General features: G+C 42.3%; 1 long non-coding RNA gene across 2 annotated transcripts; it reads right to left on the bottom strand.

Annotated features, from left to right (window-relative positions):
- Positions 1-9,692: 9,692 nt before the first annotated feature.
- On the bottom strand, positions 9,693-13,590 carry LOC124195418. Of its 2 annotated transcripts, none has more exons than XR_006875190.1 (2): positions 10,176-13,590; positions 9,693-10,085 (listed from the first exon to the last, which is right to left on the bottom strand). It is a non-coding gene; the product is annotated as an uncharacterized LOC124195418 (long non-coding RNA). The 2 variants fall into 2 exon arrangements; XR_006875189.1 differs by having other exon boundaries at positions 11,500-11,838.
- Between the last annotated feature and the right edge of the window lie 4,251 nt (positions 13,591-17,841).

Below are 17,841 nucleotides of genomic sequence, written 5' to 3'. Positions count from 1 at the left end.
CACACACACAAAAAATGAAATTGTGTCCCGAACGGTAATTTCCATTAAATTGAAAAAGAAAAAGAAAAAAACGGGTCGAATTATAAAACATTTTCGTTCATTAATTTTTCTTCTTGGGGGTTATTATAGACTTGAAATTGTTTTTGGTTCCAGCTCAATTATGTAGCCTCTATTATATCATCTTGCACGAATTAAAAAGAGAAAGAGAAGCGAAGAAAGAAGAAGAGTTCATTGACCAGAGATAAAATGAGTTTGGAGGACACGATCATGCAGAGAGCAGCTAAACAGCTACAGCTAGAGAGAAGTTGCAGATGGTAATTTCGCATGTGCTTTGGCGTGTATACAGCCGAGCTGCTGGCTTCTTCTTCTTCAACGACGGCAGAATAGAAAACGGGTGGTGGTGGGAAAGCCGTGCGACGACGCCCATTTGTAAAAATGTCGGGAGGGACTCACGGTTATTCGCTCGACGGTGGTGGTGGATGAGAGAGAAGAAGACTCGTCGTCGTGATGGATTCTCAACACGTGAACTGTGTGTCTGCGGCATCAGGGTCAAAGGGACACAACGTGAATAAGCCACATCCTCAAGTATATAAAAGAAGGAGAAGAAAAACAAACCAAACAACAAACATTTTCGGGTATATACCTGATGCCATCATCTATACAAGTATACCGCACTCCCTGCGGGACCTCCCATATATAACAATGCGCTCCCGGAGAGTTCGAGAGAGGTGGGCGGATTCAATTGCTGGAATCACACACAAGATACTTTGTATTTTGTGTGTGTCTATACTGTCTAAACGTGTGCGATATTACGTACAATTTTTTGGGAAAAAGGCAATTCCTTTTTTGTTGTCCCCAAACTAATAATCAAAAAAGATGACGACAAAACTGCGCTGCTCGCCATGGATTTTTGGCTGTGTGGAATTCGGACTGGAATCAAAACATAGCGAAAGAAATGCAAAAGGAGAGAGAGAAACAACAACAACAACCGTTGCGGGAATAAATATCCGTTAGATAGTACTACTCTCTGGGACATGTGAGTTGTGTGCAGTCTAGTCTCTCTCTCTCTAACAGTGCTCGCATTTGACCATCCGCCAGTTCGCCCGATTCTTTGCAGCCATGGCCTTACAAGGAAGTTGCTGTGTGCATTTTCGTTCTTCGCTGGCTGCTGCCGGTCCGTCCGTCGTGTCCGCTGTTCCGTCGGGGGGCTACGCGCGCAAGGAGAGAGAGAAGAGAATCGGCTCGACTGCTGGGCCAGCAAGGCAATGATGTGCAAGTGTGTCTGTTATATTCCTTCACCCCATGTTTGGCTGGCCAGCACAGTGTGTGTGTGTGTGTGTGACTGTGGCCAGCAACTCCGATTGGGAACTCTATAACGGTTATGCTTCTTTGACCTTCTTTTTTTTTCGTGTGTACATTTATTTATGTTTCTCTCTTTCGTCTCTTCTTCTTTTATGCGCATTCGCTTCTTCTTCTTCTTCTTCTTCTTCCTCTTCTTTCTCGGTATATATTCAATTTTGTTGTTGTTGTTGTTTCTTATTTGATTTCTTTGCTGCTTTTCTGTATACAGCAGGCGACGTGCTGATGGGGAAACTCGTTTTGATTTTTGTTTGGGTTGACTCTCTGATGCGAAACTCAATTTTGGCATGGCAAACATATCCGGAATTCGGGAGAAAAACAAATACACAAACAAACCGACTTGTCAATACATTTGTTTTTCAATTTCTCTTTTGATTCCAATCGTGGCGTTTTACTGGAACACTTGTAATGTTTTAAAAAACAAAGATTTCAGTGAGAGAGAGATAGAATTAAAATGCATTTGACGGACTCTGGCCGGGAGAGTGGGGTCATCGTATGTTCATTCTCTCGTTGAGGAGAAAGCGTGAGAAGAATGGCCAGGCGCGCATCCTTATTATAACGTCATAGCACTTGATTTCTTTTTTTCTTTTTCCAACAGCACGCTGAAAACAAAAACAGAAACAAAATACTATGCAGATAATACGCGCGGCCCATCAGCAGTTCGTAAAATGCGGGATGGAACGGCCGGAGCAAAGGAAAAAATTAGCCGGAGAATGTCACGAAAGTGGAATGAATACGTAAACGTAGACCTCATTTTTAAAACAGAGAAATTCTTAAAATAGAATTTTTTTTTTAATATTCGCCGATTCATCCAGGACGTGCTTATAGAAAATCCCTTCGTCATCATCCGCAGCTAAGATGAGGCCATCACTAAATCGAATCTATACTTGTTTTTTAATATTTTTTTTCTATCGATCATATCGTTCGACTTAAATCAGAATTTGACGATTTAGCAAATCAGAATTTGACTTGGTGGGCATCTGTTTTGTTGGGCGGTGTAAGCGCGTGGATTCTCATTTCCATATATGCGATGGCATTATCTACTTTCCCACGGGGCGGGCGGGCGGACGGGCGTCGCTGGACGGACACGGAGGGCGACGTCGTCTGATGTAGGAGGTAGTTGCGCATCTACTTTCAATTCGTCAGCGTTGTGAACCGTTGCAGATGGCCTGATAACGGAATCGAGCGTCATGCCGTGCCATCCAGTCGATTATTACACGCGTGTTTCTCTCTTTTCTCGGTTAAATATCGTACGGACCGTCCAGCCGGCAGTCAAACCCTGGCCTTCTTCGGCCCGATGGACAAAAAAAAAAAGTTCCGTTCTCCGTGCAGTGAAAATGTCTCGTAATTATACCACGTCCAAAAAGGACAAGCCAAACCAACAACAACAATACCTGCGCGTCCATCAAGTAAATCACCCAACGAAATGAAACTCTTCCATTCAAAATGATAGGTTTTTAGACGCTTTCTAAAAAACAAATTCAAATCCCGGGGGCCTTTTTTATGGAATTTAAATTTGCCGCTCGATGGACGTAATAACCCACATATAAGTTAGTTAGTTTTTGAGTAAAAAAAAAAAAAGAAAATCAACAGAAAATAGGAAAAAAGGGACACACAAAAGGGGAAACAAACAGTACTTATTGTCAAGCCATAAACCACGTCGGAGAAATATAAAAACCCGTACTCTGAGAATAAGAGAGTTGCCGGGCGCAAGGTTATTATAGCGGAACCGAGAGAGGCATTACAACGGCAATGCCCATGATGGCATTTCAGCTATATTAGGCCATTTTCTTTTTTTCTTTTGCTTTTGACTCTTTTTTTTTTTTGGCTGACTGGTTGGCGCGGCTTTGAACTTGGAAGAAATAGCCGTCGGACGGTCGTTACTTGTTTTATATTCGATATTATTATTACGGCACATGTATGTGTGTGTGTGTAGATAGGAGCGCCAAATATAAGAGAGTCTCTGGTGCAATATCCTAGCCCTCCCTTTCCCCTCCCCTCTTTGAGTCTCACAGTTCATCCTACAATTATCATAGCTACTCTGCCGGGCTGTCTACTGTATCACTACGGGAATAAATAACTATTCAAAAGGTTTTTTTTTGTCCAGGAGCCCTGGGCAGGACACAACAATTTTGCGGTCGTTTTCTTTTTTCTTGTCGCCACGGTCAACATTTTAAGCGCATCCAACGGACGAACGTTGGGCAACACCCCCAACGACCCCACGCCGGTTGGCGGAACTTTAGGAAAAAGAAAAAAGAAATGCCATTTTTAGAATAAACGGTTCGCATCGTCATCATCATATCGTGTTATGCGGATGAATGGTGCCGCCTATGGTAACGGAGCAGGGTATACTAGACATGTGTATAAAATGGCATTTATAAAGAAAAGAGAGCAACAATAGTTATTCGTGTGACTTAATGGTGGCAATCGTTTCCAACGAGTTGCCAAAATTGAAATCTTGATATCAATTAGAAACTCATTGGTGCCAGCACATTTCTGATATGGCTATTAGATGGCAACGTATTATATTTATTTTTCTCTTTGGGCTAAATACAGCCACAAAAACTCAATCTGATACACACGTGGATTTAATGCAATCAGCCAAAAGTGCAGACGCAGATGTTGGTCGCTTTCGCTCCGGTTCGATTTCAACAGTTTCTTCTTTTTAATTTAAATTTACATCCGCCTTGTAACTGGCGACCAATCATTGCACTCACAGGACTGCTGCCAGCATAAACAGGATCGACTACAATGGCCAGTAGTTGTTTGGAGTCTATTATACACCTGTGACTAATGGGGAGGGTTTGGTCTCACGAACTCGAAATGGAGTCCAAGTAAAAGTGTTCTTTCATTTGCCAAAAAAAAAAAAGGAAAAATCAAGAAGAAGCTCTTTGAGGATGATAAGAATCAGGACGTTTCTTGATATAATCAAGCCGGCGGGTAATATAATGAGCTAATAATAAATAAGCTGCTATATGGGGGAAAGCACAACAGCAAAACTTCTCAATTCTTTTTTGGACTAGTATAATTATCTCCGATTATCTCCCTATAGCCGAAACAGCGGCGGCCGTAGAGAAGAATATATAAGAATAAGCGCATCACGCTATTGTTATTCACCAGCAAAGGAAAGGAAACTAAAAATTCAGACTCTACACAGCAAGCCAAACCGCAGTGGCTCAAATAGACTAGTGGCACATTGACGTCATAGTCTAATAGGATGGATTCCTGCTACGCGCCAAGAATGATGTCACTTCCGAAAAGAAAAGAAAAAAAAGACAGATCTAGGACTCGGTACACATATATATAATTTGCGCGGGAGCGCAGTCTCAGCAAAAGTATCCTTGTTACTTTCTAGTCGACAATAGCCGAACGCTCACCGTAATGAAATAACGACCTATGGGGGCCCCTCGCAATTGATCGACGCGCGTTCCAAATGATTCCATTTCGAAACCTAAAAAGTATACTATACATAAGTACAGTATGTATAATCCTATTTGGTCCAACAATGCGCGGATTCCTTCAATTTCCAACAATTCAAAAAACCAAACCAAACCAAACCAGTATATAGCAGAATTCATATAAAAGAACTCGGCATAACAATATGGGGATAGAGCTGTGCTACACAGCAGAAGGCTACTCCGGCAGATTGTTGGCATATGGGCCGCGCTTATACGCATATACTTCATTTTCCCACACACAGCTGCAGAATGAATCGGCCGTGTGTGTCCTAATAATATAAAAAAAGATGATCCCCCCCTGATGCAACGACGGCTGTATGGAAAATGCAAGGGAAAATGGCGTTGTACGTTTTTTCGCTCGTCTATATATCCAGTTATGCGATCGTCAATCGCCGTTGTAAAAACTGTTGGCACAAATCCAATTTTTTTTTTACTAAAAGAATTTCGACTCGATGTGCATCTTGTCGTCGTCATCATATATCTTTCTCGTCATCTTTTCTCTGGCCGATGAGCCAATGTGGCCGTCATCTGGTCGACATCAAACAACCGCTTCGCCGTGCTGGATTTTCTTTTTCTTCTCTTTTGACAAAATGAAATCGCCATACATTCGAAGCGTGCCAAACCGTTGGTTGAAAAGCCAATAGTCATCGGTGCTGGGGAAATTCCCCGACGAGGCCAGTTTGATCAATCAGCAACAACAATGGGTGTACCTGTGAAAATTTGCTTTCCCTGATGGGAAATGATGGATGGAATTGAGGATCGTAGGACACATTATCACAGTCCGTCTAGCCACCAAAAATAAAAGGGAAAAACATTCACATTAAATATTTACAGTGAAGAGGAAGTCGAGGAACGCTAAATAGCCGAGAGGCCGATAATAATAATAATAATATAGCTCGGCATTCCAAACAGAAAAAGGAAAAGAAAAGACAAAAATGTGTTCGACTTACTTTTCTTCTTCTTCTTGTTCTTCTCGACTTATTTACTATCTGTTGGTCTTGATCTCCTCCGGTCGCGTAGTCCTTTGGGTCGTCCTACATTTCGAGAAAATATTTATTTCATTTTATTTATTTATTTTTTCCAAGGGGAGAAATTTTACTTTTTCCTATTTGGGGCTGTGGCTATGTGAAATGAGGAGCTCTTTGATGTGTGTGGGTCTCAAAATGTTCCCGCGTGTCCGTCGAGAGAAAAAGTTTTATTCTTCCCATTTTATTTGAATTTGTTGACCTTTATTTTCTTCGTTACTTTTGACTATAAGAAAGAATTTTCGATTCGTTTAGACATGAACCCAATAGAAATATTTTTGTACAGGTATTTTCCTCGCGGTCGGAGCGCATGAAGCGAATGACATCGGAAACCCGGAAAATAAAATGTCTTCACTTCTCCCAACTTTATTATTCGAATGATGTTGGAGCTTTTGTTTTTCGACTCGAAAAACTTGAAAGATGTGTGTTGTTGGGCTTTCGATCTGATGGCGTTTTCGCATGGTTGAGTCATGGACTTGGCCATTTATTCGATCCATCAAAAATAAAAAAACTAAAGCCAAAAAAAAAACAAACATCCAAACGATAAAATCCGAAACACAAAGGGGCTGCGATGCGGACACGATATCACACTGACAGATATATTCTCTTATATAATATTTGAAAAGAGCTGAAATAGACAAAATACAGCGAAATAATAAAACACCGGAAAAAATACCCAACAACAACAACAACATCACCACCACCCAAAAAATCAAATATGAGGAAGGAGAGACGCCGATAAGAAAAAGAAAAGAAAAAAAAAAGAAACGGTACAAAGCTCTTCTCTGCTGGCCCAACGTGTTCCATGTCCAAACAGCAGCAGCAGCAGATGAGAGTCCCCCTTTTTCTTCTTCTTCTTGGCGCTTATAGCTTGCACCCCCCCCCCCCCCACCTGAAAGTGGGTCACTGCCCCGTCTGGAGGCATCAGGTGTTTACCAGGTGTATATGTGGCTGATGCAAAGGCAACAACGGCGTCCCACCTTCGGCATTTCAAAAAATCAAAAAATATTTTCTTATATAGCATAGACTTTTTGGCTTTAGCCTCTTCTTCTTGGCTGTTGTTGTTGTTGTTGTTGTTGCCACATCCAAAAGATCATCTCTTCTTTATTTTTCTCTGTATTTATTAAGCTTCGTCTGCTGCTTTTCGAGTCATCAGGAGACTTTGAAAAATATGTGAAATGTAATCATAAGAGGCGATTATTTGAAGATTTCCAACTAGCAGCCCCAAAATGAAAAATCCCCCCGACTGTGTTTTGGCTTAAAAATCGCAATCTATTTTCGTGGGTCTTTCTATTTTTTGTTTGTTTTCCTCTTATAGTTATGTATTATGGGGGGGGAATATGATGATATCACATTTGGTTTGAAGAAAAAATAAAAGGAAAGAAAAGAATCGGCGACCGCGATGGTGTTTTTTTGTTGTTGCTCGTTTGATTTCTTTTGGGGGAGAAATTTCCTCTCTCATTTGGGAGTTTTTTGTTTCGTGGTAATGGTGTTTGATTGTTTAATAGGCTCATTCGCATGGAATATAAGACGGGCTTGTTGTGAAACAAGCCGAGCTGACGCACAATTTACCAAACAAAAAAAAGGCTGGTAATTGCGCCAACTATTACAGCAGCAGTCAGAAAGAGAGAGATAATGATCGTGTGAAATCATTCCGACCAAACCTAAAACAGAAATGATCAAAATAAACCGAGGCAAATGAGCGGTGAAGAAGACTAGAAAATCCATTTCATTTGCGCTCAAATTTCTGCTCTGCATATATCCTACATGTATAACGTCATGGCAGAAAAAAAAAGGCAACAGTTCAATCTACGACGGCCTCAATCGAGTTCAAAGTATTTGTACCTACTCTAACCATCGCTTATATTATACCCTATGCTTTGCCATCATTAGACATCCCAGTCTATGGCACATGACCTCGGGGTATAGGTGCATACACAGCTCAGACACATCCATAACAACTGTACAGCTATCGGTGTAATGACAGAGCTAATATACACATACACACACACTGTACACGCTCGTCCCAGTTCGGCATATCCCGCCACAGTGGATGGATGGATGGATGGATGATGTGTCTAATATTTTTCTTTCTTCTTGTTTTCGCAACGTCATTTCCAGCCCACTTGGAAACGGATGATGCGCGCGCTACATTTATAAATCTATCCGAGCTGCTGAATATCATTTTCGAATGCTGCCGCCCTCCAGGTGAAACAGTCAATTACCAGACAGGCTTCTTCTTCTTCTTCGGCTGCTGCCTGCTGCTGGCCGACCCCGAATACAAACGGATCGACCAGACAATGTCTACTGGATTTTGTGAACACGAAGGCGTTGTTGCCAAAAAAAAAATGATCGAAACTGTTGCCAAGATCTATTTCAACCCGTCTTTACTCTTTTTCTTACGTCTGTCTATACCTCGCGAATGGATGGGGGGGGAGGGTTGATGGATACATTTGAAAATAAAAATCAAATAAAAATCAGAGCAAGAGAGCTTTCACTTCCTGTTGGTTTCGTTCACGAACAAAAAACTGGGTGCTGGTTGCTGGAATTGGGCGAGTCGTCGGTGTCAGCTGGGGAAGAAACAAGGGAATAGAAGAGAAAAGATGTAGGTAGTAGAGAGGATTGACGTCGATGCCAAATAAGAAACCAAATCTCTACAAGAAAAGAAGAGAGAGAAGAGAATTCAAGCCCAGATATGGACGCTGCTACGAACATGTTAGACACCAGGATTTCCTATAGAACCGTTACAAAGGTTACGCTTCCTACTTTCTCCACAGCCATAGTCAGGCCAGGCTGTGCTAGAGATTCGTCGGCTAGCTGCTGCTGTGATGGCTGGTGACCGTGCAAAACGCAAATCAGGAAGCGCCGGGTGGAACATTATCAAACAGACGCGCGGGCAGCAGCTCATTTCGTCTAGATTTTTTTCCTAGTCCCGCTATTTAGTACAGACGATTCCTATATACTCAAAATGGCCATTTCGGGAATTGTTCCGTACTGTTTTTTATCATTTTATTTTTGTTTAGACGTGGGCGATGCTGGCCGATCACGGCCGACAGCGGAACGAGCGCGGAGACGACGGGCGATGATGATGAATTCGTGATGTGCCATCTAAAGGATGTGAGGAGGAGGTTGTTGGGTAATAACCAACTCGCTGTTGCTGGGATGAGGGATCTTTTCAAAAAGATGTCATTGCCAATGGCAACGCGAAATAACAGGAAAAGTCGGCAAGAAATCTAATTTAAACGGCATAGAGCTCTCTATTGATCCGCCATTAATAAATGATGGGACCAGATTGATTGGCAATGAACCTGACTATCTAAAAAGCCGAAATGATTATATAAAATCGCAACTGGTAGTTGATTTCGTTTAGAAAAATTTGAAATTTAAATTCCAGCCTTCGTGATATGCTCGTCCGAGCTGCTGCTGTTTTCTACTTCTTCTTCTTCTCCGGTCAAAACTCGTTGACCGACTGACCTCGTCAGGATACATCTAAACATGCTTCTCTTTGACTCCTCAGCTCTCAGCAGCCTTGACTCTGATGTTCTTCCTCCATCGTATCGGTTGGGTTTAGGCGAAAGAAAAGTCCAAACTTGGACGGACGGGCGGACGACGGACGGGCGGACGACCTAGTCCCCATTGCAGTTGGGCAACTATGGCCGCGCTTGTGCAACATGTGTACGTGCATACATATGAGCTCTCTCGTGTGTATACATTCCATGCGTCGAATATAATAACCCGTTGTGGTGATGTTATTCCGTCCCGTTCAATGGCATTTTCCTGTACGGTGTGTGTTGTATAAACACTTCCGGCCGTAAAAGCATAACTTGAGGGCTATAGCGCTGTTGACAAATCGAAAAAGACTTGTGTTTTATTAGAGAAAAACGCTAACACGCATTATGTAAAATCGACATTTTTGTTTGTTTGTTTTCAAACAGGAAAAGGAATTTCGAAAGTGCAAATTTCGTGTCGAATGACATCAAAATAAGTTGCAAACGGGATGATGGTGGGTGACACAGTTGTCGAGCGTCTTGTTTCTTAGATTTAAATCAAACGGCTGGCCATATCGGGTCGTAACCCGATTTGTTGTCTACAGCGCGGCCTTCGTGTATGTGTGTAGTTTTTTGACGTAGCAGCGACGACGGACCGGTTTCTGGAAGAAAACTTGTAATAACGTCGTAGCCTATTATTACCCATTTCACGCTACGATCCATTTTTGGGGTCGAAATTCCATAGTACGTTTAACCTGGAAAAATACGACGAAATGAATTCAACCGCCGATACTCTATAATACAATTTGTGATGATGATATGATCCACTCATCCTTAATAAATACATTGTATCAGGTGATGTGGAAGAATATTAAAAAAGAAGATTTGTTGTTGTTGGGGCTGGAGAATCAAAAAGGAACTCTCCGCTGCTGCTGTGTGCTGTGCTGTGTGTCTATTAAGGAAAGAGGTCAGCCGCCCAGTTGCGAGCGCGTCGTCCCAATGGCTCCCGGGGTTTTGTTCCCATTCAAAAATCGAAAAAAATAAAATAAATAAAAAACGGGTCTTCTTAATTCTTTTTCTCTCAAAGAAGAAGCGCATCATCTCTGCGTATTGATAGAGAGAGAGAGAGAATCTGACATTCTTTTCTCTCCCAGTCTGTGCCCCGTGTCGTGATGGCTCTCCAAATAACTAGAGAACCCATTTCCCCCCCCCCGTCCAAAGTCTTTTGAAAAATTGTTTTCTCTTAATGATATTTCCCCCCGCTAGAAGAAGAAGTTAAGACACATATCAAAAATTCCATTTTCACTAGCTGCCAACCCCCATCCACATCTTCTTCTTCTTCTTTTGGGGGGGGGGGGGATATTTGACCTGGAAGAACAACCCCCCAGTGAAACTCCTATTTAACCTTCGTATCTAACACACAGCGTTTGGAGAATGAGCTGCTACCAACTAATTGAGTTGTAGACGCCGCGGCGCCGACACACCACACAACCCTGAACTCCTCCTCACTCTCATTTCGGGGTTGGTCCTTTTTTTTTCTCTAATTATATAACTCCCCTCCCGGTGTAATTAGCATGATGCAAAAGAGAAGAAAAAACCCCACTTTCCGAAGGGGGGGCAAATGATAATTTAGGACTCTATGCGCGGTGGTAGAGCGAGCGATCCATCGGCGGCGCGTTAAACTCGTTATCACCTTTTTCAACCCCGCCATTGATGATTACGTTAGACGCAATAACAATCCCGTGTGCGTTGCGTGTTTGTTTGGTTTCTCCGGGTCAAATATCTGAGAGAATCGTGCCGTGTTTATAAGAGAGCCGCAATAGGATATAATATAAGATGTTATATGGGTTTTTCCCTCCTTTTATTTTTCAAATCGTTTGCACACACAAACAGCGTAGGTGATGTGAGCTGAGAGAGACCAGAGGTCATTGCGGATTGTATTTCTCCATCCCGGATGAGAGAGTGACGTTTTCCGCAAAGTGTTGACCCGGTCGCAACTCTTTTGCGGCCGCCGGTTATACATGATTACGACAACCAGAAGACATGGCGGTCGGCGAACTCGGTGGGAATTTCATTTGTTTTTGGGGAAACATTTCGAATTTGGCCATATTTTTTATTATTATTTCACTTTCATCGTTGAAACAGAGAGAAATAAATAGAACCAAAAACCTTATTATTGAGTCCAATAGGGCGGCGGCGGCCAGACGTTACACACACTTGTCTGGCACTGTCTGTCTGTCCGTTTTGTCCATTCCTCAAATGGGTGGGCAGGGCACAACACACACAAGTCATAAAACACTTTTTTTTTCTTCTTCTTCTTCTTCTTCTTCCTGTTTTTTTCTGGGAAAGATGTAGCCATTTGATTGGCAAACACACCTGTGTGTGTGTGTGTGGCTGGGTGGTGGGGATATAGCGCGCGGGGTCTGCTGACAAAACGCGACGGACCGAGTCGCGGGTTGTATAGGGCCGGCTAGCGCGCGCGCGCTCTCTCATCGCACGCTCGTTGGTTTTTCTTTTCTTGGCGGGGGGAAAAGATCTAAAACAAGAAGAAAAAGAAGAAGGAATCAGAAATGTAGGTCAACATGCAACGTGCTGACGTGATGGCGTTCCTTGGGTCTAGGTGAAGGTCTCCGCCTGGAGCAACAACCTGCACCTACATTTTCGAATTTTTTTCTCCCCTCTCTCTCTTCGGAAGATTCTTCTTTTCTCCGAATAAGATTCTTCCCACTTGTTCCACCTCTCTCTATTCATTCCCCCCCATCACATTTTCCCTCTTATTCACCTTCTCCTCTCCACCCCATCTTGACTATACACACTAAGATCACTACCTGGACTTGTTCTTCTTATTTTCTTATTTCAAACCGGCGCCTTCTTCCACTTGTGCACATACATACGGCAGGTCCAGCCCCAAAACAGTTCAACTGGATGGCGCTTATACCCCCGGCCCCGGGTCTGTCATTTTGGCACCTGATCCCGCATTCCTTTTCTCCTCCCTCTACCACCTGCTCTTCCAACCTAACCTTCTTCTTCTTCTTCTTCTTCTTTTTCTCGGGCCGTTAAAGAGGAAAAGGACAAGAAGAGAGAAAAGAAAAAAAGTCGGAATAATAGTTGAGAGTACAGTACTACGATTTAAGGCTAGACAAATGAATAGTAGCTAGTAGCAGTAGCAGCAGCGGTAGAGTGTTATTACGTTACTATCATAACCTCTTTACATTTTTTGGTATCCCCTATCAACAAATTCCTCAGCTCTATATGTAATATAACCCAGAGATATTTCCCAAAAAAGAAAATGTTCTAAAGAGATGGAAACTGTGCTGTCGGAAGCTAGCGGCATTTCTCGGTGAATATAGTACACACGTAGTACACAGGCTACATATACCTTATACCTGTAGGGATAAGTCGATTTGTTACACATCAAAACCGATGAATCTATATATTTTTTGTTCTGACGAAACATAATCATAGAGCTAATAATCAAATGCAAAGTTTTCTTTCGGTTCAGAGCTGGCTGGTCGCTGATGTAACCGCGCATCCATACACAATATGAAGAAGCCGCTATAATCACACACGGACGCACCTCATAATTTGACTGACTGACGAGCATAACACATACCCCTGCACCGACTATACGTGATGGGAGCCCAACACGCTCAGATAATATTACACGGGAATATTAACCAAAAGTATAACAACAGTCTAAAAGAAAAAAATAAATAAAAGAAAATTTACAGCCAAGGATCAGCGGTGGCGGCCCACTTTTGAAAACCTTTTTTTTTTTCCTTCCTATTTTTCAATTTGAAACAAAAATTTTTTTTTCGCTGTCGAAACCTCAAACGGACCTCCAAACTCCAAACCCCCGTGGTCGTCTGTGTGGGTTACCATCTGACTTTTATGTGGAGGAATAAATCTTGCCGTGTGGAAACGGCGCGCAAATTGAATACATCCTGCCCTACATACATCAGCACGTCCAACACACACACACACAAAACAACAACCACCCAGCAGCTCCTACCAATGTACAGGAGGGTCCGACAGCCGAGAAAATGGGTGAAGCGAAAAACAAAACAAGTAACATATTCCACTTATTCACCTTTTTCCACTCGCAACAAAATATCCATAATTGCAATGCAATAATATACCGTACATTTTATATTATCCCCACACCCCCAGCTCTTCCGTTTTGTTATTTTTTCTTCTTCTTCTTCCCCTCCGGTCGGCGAATTATCGATGTGAAAAACACAAAAAATAAAATAAGCAAAAGAAAAAACAACCAAAAAACAACGAACAGTTATTTTCATTGCGCTAAATCGACGAGCCGCCCGACCACACACGTCCCAGTTTACACGATCCCAGTGCTGGAGAGTTGACTTGAACTGTTCTTCATATTATAGAAATGTCTGTACGATATTATTCGCTTCTTTTCTCAACTTATATATATTTCCGCGAAGCGGAAAGATTGAAAAACAAACAAATTTGTTGTTGGCCAACGTGCGAAAATGACGAGCACAGCAACACCCCGATTCATTAGAGCCCCATACGAGTAGTAGTAGTAGTAGTAGTAGTCAATTATAGTAAATAGTAGGGGCGGAATTGTTTCACAGAAAACTCGCTCGGGGGGGCTGCCGGCAATTTCGTACAGACATTGAAAAATATTTACACAGAGAAAACCGAACCCCCAAAAAATAGGCGCTCGTGTTGTAATAATAGACGACAATTCGTTGGCTGGTGTCTATATGATAACAGCAATAAGCATAAAGAGAGAGAGAGAGACAATGTGGTATACGTGTAGAATATATAGACAACAAGGAAGGTGAAACCGCCACACAGCATGTGCTGATGGGGTTTGTTCAGCATCTCGCACCGTGAGACGGCGGATACCTTTTCACCTTTTTTCTTTCTTATAAAAAATAAAATGACGTCACGCGACGCGAGTTCAGCAGAGGCGCCGGAGACGCTGTGCTGCTGCTGTGTGCAAGAGCGCGGCGGTTTCAGGGCGAATTAATGTGCGCTGACCTCGGGATCATCGCCAACAACATCCGAAAATTCTTTATTCTTTTTTGTTTCGTGTGGCAGACACACACACATTTTCTCTTTTGTATGTATATCTGCACTGTATATGTCTGTGCTGCTGTTGGTTATTTTATTTCGGGGTCCTTCACACGGACGCACGATCACGACACACTTCTTATTTCTTACTATGCATCGATCGTTATAAAGATGAACCATGGAGAGAGCTAAAAAAAGAAACTGAATGCAGATCCGGATTGGCTTTTTTAAAAAATTGTACAACATTTCCTTCCTATATTGCGCCCTGGCCGGTTATTCTGGGGCAACTTTCGGTTTGGGCTTCCATCTGCGTATGCGGAATAAGAAAACGACCGACGTCTTCCATCTGCTTCTTCTTTTTAGTTTTTGTACTGGAAAAAAAAACAAAAGAATTTCATTTGTTTTTGAAGGGGTAGTTCAGATAGAGCAGTGGAAGAAAGTGTGCATATAGGAGGACTCAATGAACAGGAGGACATGTGCACTCTATACACAGCGCTCCAGATTTTCTCTTTAATGGAATCTGACCATTCAAGAGTTCCGCCCTGATGAATGGCAATCACTGGCCATCAGATTTTCTTTTCAACCAGACGGGGGAGAAATGAAAGGAGGACGACTTGAAGTTCTTTTTGAGCGCGTTTCAAACTTTATCTTGATCAACCGGAATATGCTGTTTAGAGAGAGGGATAGAAGGGGATAGAAAATAATGCCATCCGGATTGACGGAATGTCCGCAATAGAGCAGAATTTGGAAAAACAAAATAGACACTCAATGGATGTAAATACGACTTTGGTCTACATCTCTGCTTCGTAAGAGCCATCAACGGATGGGAATTGGGTGATCGTAAAACAACGACTACTGTGGTGTAATCATGTAAACATTGAATCGTTTTGACAGATGTTTGTGGCTGATGACATAACAAATGGTTTGGTTGCTCTGCCAGTAGCGTTGAAAATTTAGTTTTGCCAATATCTAGTTTTATCGTATTATTTAGTTTATTTTAATTATAGATGTAATTTTTTTTTACTCAATCATTTTTATTGAATATTGGAATTTTGCAATCTGGCAAATACATAACCCTGATTGCAGACAACAATTTAGCAAACGACACATGAAAACGTCAATTTTTTTTTTAAATTCTTTGAGTGTAAGAAAATAATAAAAATCAACATCACACACACATAAAATCAGATAAAACCAATAAAGAAATAGTTGGTGAACTTCACAACAGACATTTCACTACTTTGGCAGGTATGTTTGTCTTAATTTTTGTAAACCTGAACTATTTTGTAACTTGTAAAAAGCTGGCAGAGACAGACAGAGACAGACATAGCTTTCTTTCTTGTCATAGTCTAGTTTGAGCCCACCACGGTATCAAAAGAAAATGATGAAGGCATCATTTCAGGCATCTCAGAGTTTCCTTGTCACCCTTGTGACCAAGTCACTTGGTGGTTCTCGTTGGTGAAGCAACTTGAACACTCAGAACCAAGTACGGGTTTTTTTTCCCAATCCATTGAGGACTAGGAATTTATTCATTTATATCTGTCTGCCAGTCTATCGTTTCGGCTGTTACGTGCGGCTTTCACGCAGCATCTCGTTAGTAGAGGACCGAAACATAACCAGATCATGGCCAATTTCATCAAAATTGTGTTAACTTATTTTCTCCCGACAACGTCCGAATAACAAGCCAAACTTGAAACCGCAATCGTCGATGAAATCAATATACAAGAAGACAATTAGAGATTCACAGCAGAGCCAGAAAAACCGCAGACGAGTTTCGAATTTCTCTAGACGCAAAAGCGTGAAAAATGCAAATCATCGTGAACTTTTTCTTGATCTCCTCCACCTTCTGATTGGCTTTCGAAAACTCATCTCTGCTGGAACATTTTTAACCGGCTCTTATACAAGCCCATTGTTCCGGCCCAAAAAGGAAGACAAACAATGAGACATTAGATCTTCTTTTGTTTTCTGGTTGCTGCTATTTCGAATGTTTCTTTTTTCGGCACGAGAAAATGCGCGTCTTGCCTCTTTTCTATGGCTGTTCTGATTATTTTTTAAAAAGATTTTCTGTCTGTATTACATATCGGGCACAGCACCTCATTTCTCTTTTTTTCTTCTTTCACTTATTATGTAGACGTGACGTCGACTGACCTCTGAACTTTTGCGATTAAAAATACGGAATCCAACGAGGGACTCGTTGTCGCGCGGTGAGAATTGGCGCACAGCCAAAAACGGAGATAAGAGAAACACAAATATTTCCGAGTCATTCATTTCATGTGCGCACACACACATTTACAGAGGGACCCCATTACGTCAGCGCAGCAGCCGACAACACCGGTCTGGTTTTCTTGTTATTTTCAAAATGTTTCATTCCATACGTGGGGGGTATTTTGGTTTAAAATTTTTATCGGGGCAGAGTGAAATTGTGTGTCTCTCCGATGCGGATATGGATTTCCAGAAGAAAGTGGCGGCGGTGGCGGTCATAACGAGAAGTCAACTTGTGCGACCCTGTGACGTACTCGGTTGAATTTCGTGGACGATTGCGTTTGCAACAGGTAAAATAAGGCGGCCACTGTCTCCGATCGGAGAGGAATCAAGGCCATCGGTGTGTGCGTTCTTTTGCCCAGTGCTGCCCACGTCCAAGATAAGAAACAGCGCACACACACACACACAGACAGAGAGAAAAGCTTATCCTTCTTCTTCTTTCTCCTCTCTACTATATAGGAGCTAGTTGATGTTGCCCAGCCAAAGGGCCGGTCTTTTTTTTCTCTCTCTCTCTTCTCTTATCGACTTCCTGGTTCGGAGTCGCAGAGCCAATGGAATCTAAGTGGAGCACTGCCATCGGGCTCTCTCTCTCCTGCTGGCCCGTCGGTTTCTTGGACCAGCCCGTTTCAACAACACAAAAGAGGGTGGTGGTGGTGGTGGGGGGGATTTCTGGCTCTAACTTAACAAACACATCCCAACATGACGTTCCAATGTTTTCAACTGGTCCCCTTTTTTTATTTCTTTTTATTATTTGGCCCGGCTTTCTCCAGCTCGCCAAGCGAGCCAAATCGAAACATTTTTCGATGCGAAATTTATTTATTAAAGCTGCTGGTGGATCCTTATGGATCAGCTGAAATCAATCAAAATTAAATAATGGATAGACCCCAAACGTACTCAAATTGCACGTCAAACGCAATCAGCCGGAATAAGCGGAAGGGTTTAGTCTAACGCTTATTTTCACAACTGTAATAATAATAATAAAATGGCGCGGGTATTCTCTTGTCCATTCCACATTAGCAGCAGAGCGTCGACGTGAGCTATTTTTCTTCTTCTTTTTGTTTTGTGTGCCATTCCTCTGGAAGGAAAGAGGAAGACACACCTGAGGATGGCTAGTGGTGATTGCCGGTCGCTGCTGCTGCTGCTTTGCTATAGCAAGTGTGTGCACGGTGTGTGTGTGTGTGTGTATGTGGTGTCTTGTAACTC

Source organism: Daphnia pulex, chromosome 1 (genome assembly GCF_021134715.1).
Source record: "Daphnia pulex isolate KAP4 chromosome 1, ASM2113471v1".
Lineage (NCBI taxonomy): Eukaryota > Metazoa > Arthropoda > Branchiopoda > Diplostraca > Daphniidae > Daphnia > Daphnia pulex.
Note: the sequence above shows the minus strand (reverse complement) of the source record. Positions and strands in the feature narration are given on the sequence as shown.